Genomic DNA, 15,119 nt, shown 5'->3' with positions numbered 1-15,119 from the left:
TTCATTGATCGTTGATCCTTGTTCATTCTTCATCGTTCATTCTTCATTGATCATTGATCCTTGTTCATTGTTCATTGTTCATTCCTCAATGATCATTGATCCTTGTTCATTCTTCATTGTTCATTCTTCATTGATCATTGATCCTATTTTATTCTTCATCATTCATTCTTTGATGATCATTGATCCTAGTTCATTCTTCGTCGTTCATTCTTCATCGTTCATTGATCCTTGTTCATTCTTCATCGTTCATTCTTCATTGATCATTGATCCTTGTTCATTCTTCATTGATCATTGATCCTTGTTCATTCTTCATCGTTCATTCTTCATTTATCATTGATCCTTGTTCATTCTTCATCGTTCATTCTTCATGGTTCATTCTTCATTGATCATTGATCCTTGTTCATTCTTCATCGTTCATTCTTCATTGATCATTGATCCTTGTTTATTCTTCATCGTTCATTCTTCATTGATCATTAATCCTTGTTCATTCTTCATCGTTCATTCTACATTTATCATTGATCCTTTTTCATTCTTCATCGTTCATTCTTCATTGATCATTGATCCTTGTTCATTCTTCATCGTTCATTCTTCATTTATCATTGATCCTTGTTCATTCTTCGTTGATCATTGATCCTTGTTCATTCTGCATCGTTCATTCTTCATTGATCATTGATCCTTGTTCATTCTTCATCGTTCATTCTTCATTGATCATTGTTCCTTGTTCATTGTTCATCGTTCATTCCTCAATGATCATTGATCCTTGTTCTTTCTTCATCGTTCATTCTTTATTTATCATTGATCCTTGTTTATTATTCATCGTTCATTCTTCATTTATCATTATTCCTTGTTCATTCTTCATCGTTCATTCTTCATTGATCATTGATCCTTGTTCATTCTTCATCGTTCATTCTTCATTGACCATTGATTCGATTTCATTTTTCATCGTTTATTCTTCATTGATCATTGATCCTTGTTCATTGTTCATTGTTCATTCCTCAATGATCATTGATCCTTGTTCATTCTTCATCGTTCATTCTTCATTGATCATTGATCCTATTTTATTCTTCATCGTTCATTTTTTAATGATCATTGATCCTAGTTCATTCTTTATCGTTCATTCTTCATTGTTCATTGATCCTTGTTCATTCTTCATTGTTCATTCTACATTTATCATTGATCCTTTTTCATTCTTCATCGTTCATTCTTCATTGATCATTGATCCTTGTTCATTCTTCATCGTTCATTCTTCATTTATCATTGATCCTTGTTCATTCTTCATTGATCATTGATCCTTGTTCATTCTTCATCGTTCATTCTTCATTGATCATTGATCCTTGTTCATTCTTCATCGTTCATTCTTCATTGATCATTGTTCCTTGTTCATTGTTCATCGTTCATTCCTCAATGATCATTGATCCTTGTTCATTCTTCATCGTTCATTCTTTATTTATCATTGATCCTTGTTTATTCTTCATCGTTCATTCTTCATTGATCATTATTCCTTGTTCATTCTTCATCGTTCATTCTTCATTGATCATTGATCCTATTTTATTCTTCATCTTTCATTCTTTAATGATCATTGATCCTAGTTCATTCTTCATCGTTCATTAATCCTTGTTCATTCTTCATCGTTCATTCTTTAATGATCATTGATCCTAGTTCATTCTTTATTGATCATTGATCCTTGTTCATTCTTCATCGTTCATTCTTCATTGATCATTGATCCTTGTTCATTCTTCATCGTTCATTCTTCATTTATCATTGATCCTTGTTCATTCTTCATCGTTCATTCTTCTTTAATCATTGATCCTTGTTCATTCTTTATCGTTCATTCTTCATTGATCATTGATCCTTGTTCATTCTTCATCGTTCATTCTTCATTGATCATTGTTCCTTGTTCATTGTTCATCGTTCATTCCTCAATGATCATTGATCCTTGTTCATTTTTCATCGTTCATTCTTCATCGTTCATTCTTTATTGATCATTGATCGTTGTTCATTCTTCATCGTTCATTCTTCATTGATCATTGATCCTTGTTCATTCTTCATCGTTCATTCTTCATTTATCATTGATCCTTGTTCATTCTTCATCATTCATTCTTCATTGATCATTGATCTTTGTTCATTCTTCATCGTTAATTCTTCATTGATCATTGATCCTTGTCCATTCTTCATTGTTCATTGTTCATTTATCATTGATTCTTGTTCATTCTTCATCGTTCATTGTTCATTTATCATTGATCGTTGTTCATTCTTCATCGTTCATTCTTCATGGATCATTCTTCATTGATCATTGATCCTTGTTCATTCTTCATCGTTCTTTCTTCATTGATCATTGATCCTTGTTTATTCTTCATCGTTCATTCTTCATTGATCATTAATCCTTGTTCATTCTTCATCGTTCATTCTACATTTATCATTGATCCTTTTTCATTCTTCATCGTTCATTCTTCATTGATCATTGATCCTTGTTCATTCTTCATCGTTCATTCTTCATTTATCATTGATCCTTGTTCATTCTTCATTGATCATTGATCCTTGTTCATTTTGCATCGTTCATTCTTCATTGATCATTGATCGTTGTTCATTCTTCATCGTTCATTCTTCATTGATCATTGTTCCTTGTTCATTGTTCATCGTTCATTCCTCAATGATCATTGATCCTTGTTCATTCTTCATCGTTCATTCTTTATTTATCATTGATCCTTGTTTATTCTTCATCGTTCATTCTTCATTGATCATTATTCCTTGTTCATTCTTCATTGATCATTGATCCTATTTTATTCTTTATCATTCATTCTTTAATGATCATTGATCCTAGTTCATTCTTCATCGTTCATTCTTCATCGTTCATTGATCCTGGTTCATTCTTCGTCGTTCATTCTTTAATGATCATTGATCCTAGTTCATTCTTTATTGATCATTGATCCTTGTTCATTCTTCATCGTTCATTCTTCATTGATCATTGATCCTTGTTCATTCTTCATCGTTCATTCTTCATTTATCATTGATCCTTGTTCATTCTTCATCGTTCATTCTTCTTTAATCATTGATCCTTGTTCATTCTTTATCGTTCATTCTTTATTGATCATTGATCCTTGTTCATTCTTCATCGTTCATTCTTCATTGATCATTGTTCCTTGTTCATTGTTCATCGTTCATTCCTCAATGATCATTGATCCTTGTTCATTTTTCATCGTTCATTCTTCATCGTTCATTCTTTATTGATCATTGATCCTTGTTCATTCTTCATCGTTCATTCTTCATTGATCATTGATCCTTGTTCATTCTTCATCGTTCATTCTTAATTGATCATTGATACTTGTTTATTCTTCATCGTTCGTTCTTCATTGATCATTGATCCTTGTTCATTCTTCATCGTTCATTCTACATTTATCATTGATCCTTTTTCATTCTTCATCGTTCATTCTTCATTGATCATTGATCCTTGTTCATTCTTCATCGTTCATTCTTCATTTATCATTGATCCTTGTTCATTCTTCATTGATCATTGATCCTTGTTCATTCTTCTTCGTTCATTCTTCATTAATCATTGATCCTTGTTCATTCTTCATCGTTCATTCTTCATTGATCATTGTTCCTTGTTCATTGTTCATCGTTCATTCCTCAATGATCATTGATCCTTGTTCATTCTTCATCGTTCATTCTTTATTTATCATTGATCCTTGTTTATTCTTCATCGTTCATTCTTCATTGATCATTATTCCTTGTTCATTCTTCATCGTTCATTCTTCATTGATCATTGATCCTATTTTATTCTTCATCATTCATTCTTTAATGATCATTGATCCTAGTTCATTCTTCATCGTTCATTCTTCATCGTTCATTGATCCTTGTTCATTCTTCATCGTTCATTCTTTAATGATCATTGATCCTAGTTCATTCTTTATTGATCATTGATCCTTGTTCATTCTTCATCGTTCATTCTTCATTGATCATTGATCCTTGTTCATTCTTCATCGTTTATTCTTCATTTATCATTGATCCTTGTTCATTCTTCATCGTTCATTCTTCTTTAATCATTGATCCTTGTTCATTCTTTATCGTTCATTCTTCATTGATCATTGATCATTGTTCATTCTTCATCGTTCATTCCTCATTGATCATTGTTCCTTGTTCATTGTTCATCGTTCATTCCTCAATGATCATTGATCCTTGTTCATTTTTCATCGTTCATTCTTCATCGTTCATTCTTTATTGATCATTGATCCTGTTTCATTCTTCATCGTTCATTCTTCATTGATCATTGATCCTTGTTCATTCTTCATCGTTCATTCTTCATTTATCATTGATCCTTGTTCATTCTTCATCATTCATTCTTCATTGATCATTGATATTTGTTCATTCTTCATCATTAATTCTTCATTGATCATTGATCCTTGTCCATTCTTCATTGTTCATTGTTCATTTATCATTGATTCTTGTTCATTCTTCATCGTTCATTGTTCATTTATCATTGATCGTTGTTCATTCTTCATCGTTCAATCTTTATTGATCATTGATCCTTGTTCATTCTTCATCGTTCATTCTTCATTGATCATTGATCCTTGTTCATTCTTCATCGTTCATTCTTCATTGATCATTGATCCTTGTTCATTGTTCATTGTTCATTCCTCAATGATCATTGATCCTTGTTCATTCTTCATTGTTCATTCTTTATTGATCATTGATCCTATTTTATTTTTCATCATTCATTCTTTAATGATCATTGATCCTAGTTCATTCTTCATCGTTCATTCTTCATCGTTCATTGATCCTTGTTCATTCTTCATCGTTCATTCTTCATTGATCATTGATCCTTGTTCATTCTTCATTGTTCATTCTTCATTGATCATTGATCCTTGTTCATTCTTCATCGTTCATTCTTCATTTATCATTGATCCTTGTTCATTCTTCATCGTTCATTCTTCATGGTTCATTCTTCATTGATCATTGATCCTTGTTCATTCTTCATCGTTCATTCTTCATTGATCATTGATCCTTGTTTATTATTCATCGTTCATTCTTCATTGATCATTAATCCTTGTTCATTCTTCATCGTTCATTCTACATTTATCATTGATCCTTTTTCATTCTTCATCGTTCATTCTTCATTGATCATTGATCCTTGTTCATTCTTCATCGTTCATTCTTCATTTATCATTGATCCTTGTTCATTCTTCATTGATCATTGATCCTTGTTCATTCTGCATCTTTCATTCTTCATTGATCATTGATCGTTGTTCATTCTTCATCTTTCATTCTTCATTGATCATTGTTCCTTGTTCATTGTTCATCGTTCATTCCTCAATGATCATTGATCCTTGTTCATTCTTCATCGTTCATTCTTTATTTATCATTGATCCTTGTTTATTCTTCATCGTTCATTCTTCATTGATCATTATTCCTTGTTCATTCTTCATCGTTCATTCTTCATTGATCATTGATCCTATTTTATTCTTTATCATTCATTCTTTAATGATCATTGATCCTAGTTCATTCTTCATCGTTCATTGATCCTTGTTCATTCTTCATCGTTCATTCTTTAATGATCATTGATCCTAGTTCATTCTTTATTGATCATTGATCCTTGTTCATTCTTCATCGTTCATTCTTCATTGATCATTTATCCTTGTTCATTTTTCATCGTTCATTCTTCATTTATCATTGATCCTTGTTCATTCTTCATCGTTCATTCTTCTTTAATCATTGATCCTTGTTCATTCTTTATCGTTCATTCTTCATTGATCATTGATCCTTGTTCATTCTTCATCGTTCATTCTTCATTGATCATTGTTCCTTGTTCATTGTTCATCGTTCATTCCTCAATGATCATTGATCCTTGTTCATTTTTCATCGTTCATTCTTCATCGTTCATTCTTTATTGATCATTGATCCTTGTTTATTCTTCATCGTTCATTCTTCATTGATCATTGATCCTTGTTCATTCTTCATCGTTCATTCTACATTTATCATTGATCCTTTTTCATTCTTCATCGTTCATTCTTCATTGATCATTGATCCTTGTTCATTCTTCATCGTTCATTCTTCATTTATCATTGATCCTTGTTCATTCTTCATTGATCATTGATCCTTGTTCATTCTTCATCGTTCATTCTTCATTGATCATTGATCCTTGTTCATTCTTCATCGTTCATTCTTCATTGATCATTGTTCCTTGTTCATTGTTCATCGTTCATTCCTCAATGATCATTGATCCTTGTTCATTCTTCATTGTTCATTCTTTATTTATCATTGATCCTTGTTTATTCTTCATCGTTCATTCTTCATTGATCATTATTCCTTGTTCATTCTTCATCGTTCATTCTTCATTGATCATTGATCCTATTTTATTCTTCATCATTCATTCTTTAATGATCATTGATCCTAGTTCATTCTTCATCGTTCATTGATCCTTGTTCATTCTTCATCGTTCATTCTTTAATGATCATTGATCCTAGTTCATTCTTTATTGATCATTGATCCTTGTTCATTCTTCATCGTTCATTCTTCATTGATCATTGATCCTTGTTCATTCTTCATCGTTTATTCTTCATTTATCATTGATCCTTGTTCATTCTTTATCGTTCATTCTTCATTGATCATTGATCATTTTTCATTCTTCATCGTTCATTCTTCATTGATCATTGTTCCTTGTTCATTGTTCATCGTTCATTCCTCAATGATCATTGATCCTTGTTCATTTTTCATCGTTCATTCTTCATCGTTCATTCTTTATTGATCATTGATCCTTGTTCATTCTTCATCGTTCATTCTTCATTGATCATTGATCCTTGTTCATTCTTCATCGTTCATTCTTCATTTATCATTGATCCTTGTTCATTCTTCATCGTTCATTCTTCATTGATCATTGATCTTTGTTCATTCTTCATCGTTAATTCTTCATTGATCATTGATCCTTGTCCATTCTTCATTGTTCATTGTTCATTTATCATTGATCGTTGTTCATTCTTCATCGTTCATTCTTTATTGATCATTGATCCTTGTTCATTCTTCATCGTTCATTCTTCATTGATCATTGATCCTTGTTCATTCTTCATCGTTCATTCTTCATTGATCATTGATCCTTGTTCATTGTTCATTGTTCATTCCTCAATGATCATTGATCCTTGTTCATTCTTCATTGTTCATTCTTTATTGATCATTGATCCTATTTTTTTTTTCATCATTCATTCTTTAATGATCATTGATCCTAGTTCATTCTTCATCGTTCATTCTTCATCGTTCATTGATCCTTGTTCATTCTTCATCGTTCATTCTTCATTGATCATTGATCCTTGTTCATTCTTCATTGTTCATTCTTCATTGATCATTGATCCTTGTTCATTCTTCATCGTTCATTCTTCATTTATCATTGATCCTTGTTCATTCTTCATCGTTCATTCTTCATGGTTCATCCTTCATTGATCATTGATCCTTATTCATTCTTCATCGTTCATTCTTCATTGATCATTGATCCTTGTTTATTCTTCATCGTTCATTCTTCATTGATCATTAATCCTTGTTCATTCTTCATCGTTCATTCTACATTTATCATTGATCCTTTTTCATTCTTCATCGTTCATTCTTCATTGATCATTGATCCTTGTTCATTCTTCATCGTTCATTCTTCATTTATCATTGATCCTTGTTCATTCTTCATTGATCATTGATCCTTGTTCATTCTGCATCGTTCATTCTTCATTGATCATTGATCCTTGTTCATTCTTCATCGTTCATTCTTCATTGATCATTGTTCCTTGTTCATTGTTCATCGTTCATTCCTCAATGATCATTGATCCTTGTTCATTCTTCATCGTTCATTCTTTATTTATCATTGATCGTTGTTTATTCTTCATCGTTCATTCTTCATTGATCATTATTCCTTGTTCATTCTTCATCGTTCATTCTTCATTGATCATTGATCCTATTTTATTCTTTATCATTCATTCTTTAATGATCATTGATCCTAGTTCATTCTTCATCGTTCATTCTTCATCGTTCATTGATCCTTGTTCATTCTTCATCGTTCATTCTTTAATGATCATTGATCCTAGTTCATTCTTTATTGATCATTGATCCTTGTTCATTCTTCATCGTTCATTCTTCGTTTGATCATTGATCCTTGTTCATTCTTCATCGTTCATTCTTCATTTATCATTGATCCTAGTTCATTCTTCATCGTTCATTCTTCATCGTTCATTGATCCTTGTTCATTCTTCATCGTTCATTCTTTAATGATCATTGATCCTAGTTCATTCTTTATTGATCATTGATCCTTGTTCATTCTTCATCGTTCATTCTTCATTGATCATTGATCCTTGTTCATTATTCATCGTTTATTCTTCATTTATCATTGATCCTTGTTCATTCTTCATCGTTCATTCTTCTTTAATCATTGATCCTTGTTCATTCTTTATCGTTCATTCTTCATTGATCATTGATCATTGTTCATTCTTCATCGTTCATTCTTCATTGATCATTGATCCTTGTTCATTCTTCATCGTTCATTCTTCATTTATCATTGATCCTTGTTCATTCTTCATCGTTCATTCTTCATTGTTCATTGTTCATTTATCATTGATTCTTGTTCATTCTTCATCGTTCATTGTTCATTTATCATTGATCGTTGTTCATTCTTCATCGTTCATTCTTTATTGATCATTGATCCTTGTTCATTCTTCATCGTTCATTCTTCATTGATCATTGATCCTTGTTCATTCTTCATCGTTCATTCTTCATTGATCATTGATCCTTGTTCATTGTTCATTGTTCATTCCTCAATGATCATTGATCCTTGTTCATTATTCATTGTTCATTCTTTATTGATCATTGATCCTATTTTATTTTTCATCATTCATTCTTTAATGATCATTGATCCTAGTTCATTCTTCATCGTTCATTCTTTATCGTTTATTGATCCTTGTTCATTCTTCATCGTTCATTCTTCATTGATCATTGATCCTTGTTCATTCTTCATTGTTCATTCTTCATTGATCATTGATCCTTGTTCATTCTTCATCGTTCATTCTTCATTTATCATTGATCCTTGTTCATTCTTCATCGTTCATTCTTCATGGTTCATTCTTCATTGATCATTGATCCTTGTTCATTCTTCATCGTTCATTCTTCATTGATCATTGATCCTTGTTTATTCTTCATCGTTCATTCTTCATTGATCATTAATCCTTGTTCATTCTTCATCGTTCATTCTACATTTATCATTGATCCTTTTTCATTCTTCATCGTTCATTCTTCATTGATCATTGATCCTTGTTCATTCTTAATCGTTCATTCTTCATTTATCATTGATCCTTGTTCATTCTTCATTGATCATTGATCCTTGTTCATTCTGCATCTTTCATTCTTCATTGATCATTGATCGTTGTTCATTCTTCATCTTTCATTCTTCATTGATCATTGTTCCTTGTTCATTGTTCATCGTTCATTCCTCAATGATCATTGATCCTTGTTCATTCTTTATTTATCATTGATCCTTGTTTATTCTTCATCGTTCATTCTTCATTGATCATTATTCCTTGTTCATTCTTCATCGTTCATTCTTCATTGATCATTGATCCTATTTTATTCTTTATCATTCATTCTTTAATGATCATTGATCCTAGTTCATTCTTCATCGTTCATTGATCCTTGTTCATTCTTCATTGTTCATTCTTTAATGATCATTGATCCTAGTTCATTCTTTATTGATCATTGATCCTTGTTCATTCTTCATCGTTCATTCTTCATTGATCATTGATCCTTGTTCATTCTTCATCGTTCATTCTTCATTTATCATTGATCCTTGTTCATTCTTCATCGTTCATTCTTCTTTAATCATTGATCCTTGTTCATTCTTTATCGTTCATTCTTCATTGATCATTGATCCTTGTTCATTCTTCATCGTTCATTCTTCATTGATCATTGTTCCTTGTTCATTGTTCATCGTTCATTCCTCAATGATCATTGATCCTTGTTCATTTTTCATCGTTCATTCTTCATCGTTCATTCTTTATTGATCATTGATCCTTGTTCATTCTTCATCGTTCATTCTTCATTGATCATTGATCCTTGTTCATTCTTCATCGTTCATTCTTAATTGATCATTGATACTTGTTTATTCTTCATCGTTCATTCTTCATTGATCATTGATCCTTGTTCATTCTTCATCGTTCATTCTACATTTATCATTGATCCTTTTTCATTCTTCATCGTTCATTCTTCATTGATCATTGATCCTTGTTCATTCTTCATCGTTCATTCTTCATTTATCATTGATCCTTGTTCATTCTTCATTGATCATTGATCCTTGTTCATTCTTCATCGTTCATTCTTCATTGATCATTGATCCTTGTTCATTCTTCATCGTTCATTCTTCATTGATCATTGTTCCTTGTTCATTGTTCATCGTTCATTCCTCAATGATCATTGATCCTTGTTCATTCTTCATCGTTCATTCTTTATTTATCATTGATCCTTGTTTATTCTTCATCGTTCAATCTTCATTGATCATTATTCCTTGTTCATTCTTCATCGTTCATTCTTCATTGATCATTGATCCTATTTTATTCTTCATCATTCATTCTTTAATGATCATTGATCCTAGTTCATTCTTCATCGTTCATTCTTCATCGTTCATTGATCCTTGTTCATTCTTCATCGTTCATTCTTTAATGATCATTGATCCTAGTTCATTCTTTATTGATCATTGATCCTTGTTCATTCTTCATCGTTCATTCTTCATTGATCATTGATCCTTGTTCATTCTTCATCGTTTATTCTTCATTTATCATTGATCCTTGTTCATTCTTTATCGTTCATTCTTCATTGATCATTGATCATTTTTCATTCTTCATCGTTCATTCTTCATTGATCATTGTTCCTTGTTCATTGTTCATCGTTCATTCCTCAATGATCATTGATCCTTGTTCATTTTTCATCGTTCATTCTTCATCGTTCATTCTTTATTGATCATTGATCCTTGTTCATTCTTCATCGTTCATTCTTCATTGATCATTGATCCTTGTTCATTCTTCATCGTTCAATCTTCATTTATCATTGATCCTTGTTCATTCTTCATCGTTCATTCTTCATTGATCATTGATCTTTGTTCATTCTTCATCGTTAATTCTTCATTGATCATTGATCCTTGTCCATTCTTCATTGTTCATTGTTCATTTATCATTGATTCTTGTTCATTCTTCATCGTTCATTGTTCATTTATCATTGATCGTTGTTCATTCTTCATCGTTCATTCTTTATTGATCATTGATCCTTGTTCATTCTTCATCGTTCATTCTTCATTGATCATTGATCCTTGTTCATTCTTCATCGTTCATTCTTCATTGATCATTGATCCTTGTTCATTGTTCATTGTTCATTCCTCAATGATCATTGATCCTTGTTCATTCTTCATTGTTCATTCTTTATTGATCATTGATCCTATTTTTTTTTTCATCATTCATTCTTTAATGATCATTGATCCTAGTTCATTCTTCATCGTTCATTCTTCATCGTTCATTGATCCTTGTTCATTCTTCATCGTTCATTCTTCATTGATCATTGATCCTTGTTCATTCTTCATTGTTCATTCTTCATTGATCATTGATCCTTGTTCATTCTTCATCGTTCATTCTTCATTTATCATTGATCCTTGTTCATTCTTCATCGTTCATTCTTCATGGTTCATTCTTCATTGATCATTGATCCTTATTCATTCTTCATCGTTCATTCTTCATTGATCATTGATCCTTGTTTATTCTTCATCGTTCATTCTTCATTGATCATTAATCCTTGTTCATTCTTCATCGTTCATTCTACATTTATCATTGATCCTTTTTCATTCTTCATCGTTCATTCTTCATTGATCATTGATCCTTGTTCATTCTTCATCGTTCATTCTTCATTTATCATTGATCCTTGTTCATTCTTCATTGATCATTGATCCTTGTTCATTCTGCATCGTTCATTCTTCATTGATCATTGATCCTTGTTCATTCTTCATCGTTCATTCTTCATTGATCATTGTTCCTTGTTCATTGTTCATCGTTCATTCCTCAATGATCATTGATCCTTGTTCATTCTTCATCGTTCATTCTTTATTTATCATTGATCCTTGTTTATTCTTCATCGTTCATTCTTCATTGATCATTATTCCTTGTTCATTCTTCATCGTTCATTCTTCATTGATCATTGATCCTATTTTATTCTTTATCATTCATTCTTTAATGATCATTGATCCTAGTTCATTCTTCATCGTTCATTCTTCATCGTTCATTGATCCTTGTTCATTCTTCATCGTTCATTCTTAATGATCATTGATCCTAGTTCATTCTTTATTGATCATTGATCCTTGTTCATTCTTCATCGTTCATTCTTCGTTTGATCATTGATCCTTGTTCATTCTTCATCGTTCATTCTTCATTTATCATTGATCCTTGTTCATTCTTCATCGTTCATTCTTCTTTAATCATTGATCCTTGTTCATTCTTTATCGTTCATTCTTCATTGATCATTGATCCTTGTTCATTCTTCATCGTTCATTCTTCATTGATCATTGTTCCTTGTTCATTGTTCATCGTTCATTCCTCATTGATCATTGATCCTTGTTCATTTTTCATCGTTCATTCTTCATCGTTCATTCTTTATTGATCATTGATCCTTGTTCATTCTTCATCGTTCATTCTTCATTGATCATTGATCCTTGTTCATTCTTCATCGTTCATTCTTAATTGATCATTGATACTTGTTTATTCTTCATCGTTCATTCTTCATTGATCATTGATCCTTGTTCATTCTTCATCGTTCATTCTACATTTATCATTGATCCTTTTTCATTCTTCATCGTTCATTCTTCATTGATCATTGATCCTTGTTCATTCTTCATCGTTCATTCTTCATTTATCATTGATCCTTGTTCATTCTTCATTGATCATTGATCCTTGTTCATTCTTCATCGTTCATTCTTCATTGATCATTGATCCTTGTTCATTCTTCATCGTTCATTCTTCATTGATCATTGTTCCTTGTTCATTGTTCATCGTTCATTCCTCAATGATCATTGATCCTTGTTCATTCTTCATCGTTCATTCTTTATTTATCATTGATCCTTGTTTATTCTTCATCGTTCATTCTTCATTGATCATTATTCCTTGTTCATTCTTCATCGTTCATTCTTCATTGATCATTGATCCTATTTTATTCTTCATCATTCATTCTTTAATGATCATTGATCCTAGTTTATTCTTCATCGTTTATTCTTCATCGTTCATTGATCCTTGTTCATTCTTCATCGTTCATTCTTTAATGATCATTGATCCTAGTTCATTCTTTATTGATCATTGATCCTTGTTCATTCTTCATCGTTCATTCTTCATTGATCATTGATCCTTGTTCATTCTTCATCGTTTATTCTTCATTTATCGTTGATCCTTGTTCATTCTTCATCGTTCATTCTTCTTTAATCATTGATCCTTGTTCATTCTTTATCGTTCATTCTTCATTGATCATTGATCATTGTTCATTCTTCATCGTTCATTCTTCATTGATCATTGTTCCTTGTTCATTGTTCATCGTTCATTCCTCAATGATCATTGATCCTTGTTCATTTTTCATCGTTCATTCTTCATCGTTCATTCTTTATTGATCATTGATCCTTGTTCATTCTTCATCGTTCATTCTTCATTGATCATTGATCCTTGTTCATTCTTCATCGTTCATTCTTCATTTATCATTGATCCTTGTTCATTCTTCATCATTCATTCTTCATTGATCATTGATCTTTGTTCATTCTTCATCGTTAATTCTTCATTGATCATTGATCCTTGTCCATTCTTCATTGTTCATTGTTCATTTATCATTGATTCTTGTTCATTCTTCATTGTTCATTGTTCATTTATCATTGATCGTTGTTCATTCTTCATTGTTCATTCTTTATTTATCATTGATCCTTGTTCATTCTTCATCGTTCATTCTTCATTGATCATTGATCCTTGTTCATTCTTCATCGTTCATTCTTCATTGATCATTGATCCTTGTTCATTGTTCATTGTTCATTCCTCAATGATCATTGATCCTTGTTCATTCTTCATTGTTCATTCTTCATTGATCATTGATCCTATTTTATTCTTCATCATTCATTCTTTAATGATCATTGATCCTAGTTCATTCTTCGTCGTTCATTCTTCATCGTTCATTGATCCTTGTTCATTCTTCATCGTTCATTCTTCATTGATCATTGATCCTTGTTGATTCTTCATTGTTCATTCTTCATTGATCATTGATCCTTGTTCATTCTTCATCGTTCATTCTTCATTTATCATTGATCCTTGTTCATTCTTCATCGTTCATTCTTCATGGTTCATTCTTCATTGATCATTGATCCTTGTTCATTCTTCATCGTTCATTCTTCATTGATCATTGATCCTTGTTTATTCTTCATCGTTCATTCTTCATTGATCATTAATCCTTGTTCATTCTTCATCGTTCATTCTTCATCGTTCATTCTACATTTATCATTGATCCTTTTTCATTCTTCATCGTTCATTCTTCATTGATCATTGATCCTTGTTCATTCTTCATCGTTCATTCTTCATTTATCATTGATCCTTGTTCATTCTTCATCGTTCATTCTTCATTTATCATTGATCCTTGTTCTTTCTTCATTGATCATTGATCCTTGTTCATTCTGCATCGTTCATTCTTCATTGATCATTGATCCTTGTTCATTCTTCATCGTTCATTCTTCATTGATCATTGTTCCTTGTTCATTGTTCATCGTTCATTCCTCAATGATCATTGATCCTTGTTCTTTCTTCATCGTTCATTCTTTATTTATCATTGATCCTTCTTTATTCTTCATCGTTCATTCTTCATTGATCATTATTCCTTGTTCATTCTTCATCGTTCATTCTTCATTGATCATTGAACCTTGTTTATTCTTCATCGTTCATTCTTCATTGACCATTGATTCGATTTCATTTTTCATCGTTTATTCTTCATTGATCATTGATCCTTGTTCATTGTTCATTGTTCATTCCTCAATGATCATTGATCCTTGTTCATTCTTCATCATTCATTCTTCATTGATCATTGATCCTATTTTATTCTTCATCGTTCAT

The sequence above is a fragment of the Amaranthus tricolor genome, chromosome 6, assembly GCF_026212465.1.
Source record: "Amaranthus tricolor cultivar Red isolate AtriRed21 chromosome 6, ASM2621246v1, whole genome shotgun sequence".
In the NCBI taxonomy this organism is placed as follows: domain Eukaryota; kingdom Viridiplantae; phylum Streptophyta; class Magnoliopsida; order Caryophyllales; family Amaranthaceae; genus Amaranthus; species Amaranthus tricolor.
Note: the sequence above shows the minus strand (reverse complement) of the source record.